Raw genomic sequence first — 3896 nt, forward strand, 5'->3', positions numbered from 1 at the left:
GCTTGGCTCTCGCACCTCCGTTGCTGGGCCCTGCCACCGTAACTTAGCTCTGGTTTAATGGCACTGAGCAGCAAGAGCCCCTCATTCCTGAGGAGTTGCTACAGGGATGTGGGATGTAGCAGGAGCAGTCAACACCTCCTGGTCCGTCTGCTTCTGTCTACTAGCTTGGATGCAGCAGGACTTCCACTGTGGTGTGTGCATTTAGAGCAAGCTTGCCTGTCAGGGGCACCCTGTTGCACCAGCAGCATGGTTGGTGAGGACAGCTTATATCAGCTGCCAGCTTCCCTTTTAGGGTTTTGAGAAACAGGCCGAATTACTGCAAGCCCGTGGTGAAGAGTCACCCAGAAACTCGTAGCATCTCAAGTATCTTCTGCCCAGCTTCCGGGCAGGAAGCTGATGTGATGACGCTAGTCTTCCTGCAAGCCAGTTACAGCAGGCAGAGGTGGTTTCACCGACCTCGTGTTGGTAACGCGAGCTCTGCAGGAAGTTTGCACGGGGACTAGACCCCAGCTCAGCCCCCGGAGCAGCCGGCACGGAACCGGCCAAGCCGACCTGCTCCTGCCCCAAGCGACCAGTCTGAGAGGTGCAAGGAGAGCACGGGCATCTCCAGGCACAGAGCACTGATGCTGGCAAGCTTGGAGGGAACTGAGGGCTTTGGTCCCCTCCTTTCCACCTACCACTGTTTTCCACCCCCACACAGCGGTCCCTTTGTGGATGAGCTTTTTTCTTCTCTGTCCACCTTTTGAAACTCTATAGGTACATAAGAAAAGCAAGGTCTCATCAGAATTGTTACATAAAGCAGTAGGATCAACTTTAAAATCCTTCTTCTGAAAATGCAGTAATGACTTTAGGTAATAACATCAAAACTACTCAAAGCTCAAAACATCTTGAGCTATTACTGTAGCTCAAGAAAAAAGTCACTAGAGTATTTAATGGCACTCCTGTAAAGTCAATGTCTTGACCTCTCTGGAAGAAATATTTACACATAATTAAAACCAAACAATCAGGCTTTTAGGTGGAATATTCAGCTTGGGAATGCTGGGTGAGAAATGAGCTGTGTGCAATAGCTGACTTCACAGCAAGCAAATTGAATGCTGCTCCAGAAAATGCAATCAAGTGTTTAAATTATGACACTAGCTTCAGTGTTCTCAGACCCTGCAATTCTGCAATTAAAGTTGAAAAATTTTTAATTGAACTTATTTGGCTGGGATTCATAATGAATAGCAGCAGATGAAATTAATGGCCCTGGGTTTTTGCAAGCTACAAGTTTTCCTAGTAGACCTGCAAGTTTCGAAGGCAGGGAATGATCAGAAGCCAAGTGTTTCTTTCAGAAACTGAGTAATGGGAGGCATCGCAGCATTGCTGTGTGCAAGGACAACTAACAGTACCTGAGTCAAAGGAGCTGGATTTTTTCTGAACTGCCTTCTCCACGCATCCCCAAATCTTTTCCTCCCTCTGATATCCCTTTGGAAAAAATGGTAGGAGCATGTCAGTAAATTTGTAATGTGAAAACCTCAGCGTAGTCTGAATGCTAGGAATTTGCATATGCTAATTAATAAGTTAAAGTGTAATTTAATTCTGAGTTTGGTAAGGCTTAAACACCACCTGCGTTAGATTCAGTGAAATTGATTTTTTAACATTCCAAATAAGCTTTACGTGCCAAAGAGCACCAAGTGTCAATTATGTCTATCGTGACTATGCAGAATGAGAGTTTACCCTCTTTTTTTATAGTATTCTTCCTTCTCCAATGGTAGGTGGTTTCCATGACTGGAAAATTCACAGGGATGAGTGAAGATTCTGTACTGGTTTAAGGCTGCTGTCATCAAGTTAAATGTGTAACTGATTTACTCAATTCAGGTTTTTTTTTTCTTTTATTTTTTCTAGGTGCAATAGGAAGCAGTATGTAGAAGGAAATCCTTGATAACAATCAACTTTAGTCTTCTGTGCTTTAAATTTAGGGCGTATCGGCCTTGCCGAGGCTGCCTGCTGCTTTGAGTGCTTAATGGTGGTGGAACTGGGCTTGTTTGGAGGGTTGAAAGCTTCTGAGTTCGGGCAGTGAGACAGTCGTGTCTGGGTGTGAGGCTGCCTCTGTCACAACTGTAGCATTCACTTGTAACATCCTCCCTGTTTTTTGTCTGCGAGATTTCCAGTTGAAGAACAAGCTGGAGTTGCAAAATCAGGAGAAATCTGTTAGCACAGATTTTGAGCAAACTCTGGCCATTTTGGTCACAAATAAGTCTTTACCCATTACAGTTGTGATATAAGGGAAGAGTAACTCCTGTTATACCCGCAGTATCCATCCACTGTCTACGTTGGCAGGTGATATGGCTAATTCAAGGTTCCCCTTCGTTATCTGACAAGTTCTGTTATGATTAAAATATTCGTGTTACTGTGTAAAGGTAGACGTATACTAAAATTATACCACCACCCCACCACCACCTTTAGAGCATTTGAAGAAGCAACTGTGAAGCTTTCTTCAAGTTATTTCTGCTAAAACTTTTACTGTAGGTTACAGGAAAGATTAGCAGTCAGTTCTAGTACCTCTGAAGAAGCGACTACAAAGAAGGGAGCAAAATTCATATCTTCACCCATGGGAGCTGCATTGTGGTTCTTGGACAAAGACTATAGATCTTTCTTAGGCAGTAGTTGACACTCCAGACAGTTATTCTGATGCTATTCTAGGGGAGAGAAATGAAGTTTGTTGGTAATAAAATCCTAAAAAGCTGGCATGGTGCTTCTTTTCATCACTGTTAACCTGTGGAAATGGAAGTATGATGTGAGTAGTGGTGGAACAGGCTGCCCAGAGAGGTTGTGGAGTCTCCTTCTTTGGAGATCTTTAAAACCTGCTTGGACGCAGCCCTGTGCCCCGTGCTCTAGGTGACCCTGCTTGAGCAGGGGGGTTGGACTAGATGACCTCTGAGGTCCCTTCCAACCTTGGGCATTCTGTGATTGTATGGTACTTAGATAATCTTGTAATGCAACAAGAGATGTTTTCATTCTGCATGAGTAAGCCACTTTGGCAAGATGTTGATAAAGGGGTTGAGAAAAACCTAATTTAGAGCCCATTACTCAGATTAGATATGGTCCTTCAAGAAAGACCTTGGAATTGCAGTAGATCTGTGAAGCATGAACTTGATGTTCTGTAGTTGAAAAAGGAGGTAAGGATAGAAAACAGAATTACATCTGCGAAGTGGTTGAGGTTGGGCTGAATCTCCAGAGATCATCGAGTCTAACCCTACTCAGAAAGGGTTAGCTAGGTCTTCATGATTGGAGACCCAACGGCCCCTCCAAGTAACCCATTCCAGTGTTCACTGTAAAAAAATAAGAACTAGAAAGTCTACCTTAGATTCAGACAGTGTTCCTGTATTCCCTTTCTTTTTCCCCAGTGTCTCTTGCCCTGCCACTGGGCATCAGTGAGAAGAATCTGCCTCTTCTAAACCTTCCTTCAGATATTCATACGCATTGATAAGATTATCCCTGTCATCTTTTCTTCTCCAGGCTAAACAGTGCTATCTTTCATTTTTATATCATATGAGAGATGTTCTAGCCTGTAATTACGTCCATAATTTATTATGCCTAAATGACGCCCATAATAAAAAGTTTGCTTAGGAAAATTTCTGCTAATTGAGGCCATCTGGTCTGGAATAATGTTCGTCTTATTTTTAAAGGAGGATGGTTTCATAGAGCCAACTGGGAATGATCCTAGTGAGTGTGAATTCTCAAACCATGCTCAGGAATTATAGGAAGTGGCTAGTAGCTGTAGACCAAAATCATACTGGGAAGTCATCAGAGTTGCTGCCCCAAATAAAGGACAAAATTAACAGATATTTTGCTAAAAGATGAAATGTATACTTGTAATTTGATCTAAAAGTAATAGCTGCTTTTCCTTTTAGACA

The sequence above is a fragment of the Nothoprocta perdicaria genome, unplaced genomic scaffold (assembly GCF_003342845.1).
Source record: "Nothoprocta perdicaria isolate Ctin4 unplaced genomic scaffold, notPer1 scaffold_79, whole genome shotgun sequence".
Classification (NCBI taxonomy): domain Eukaryota; kingdom Metazoa; phylum Chordata; class Aves; order Tinamiformes; family Tinamidae; genus Nothoprocta; species Nothoprocta perdicaria.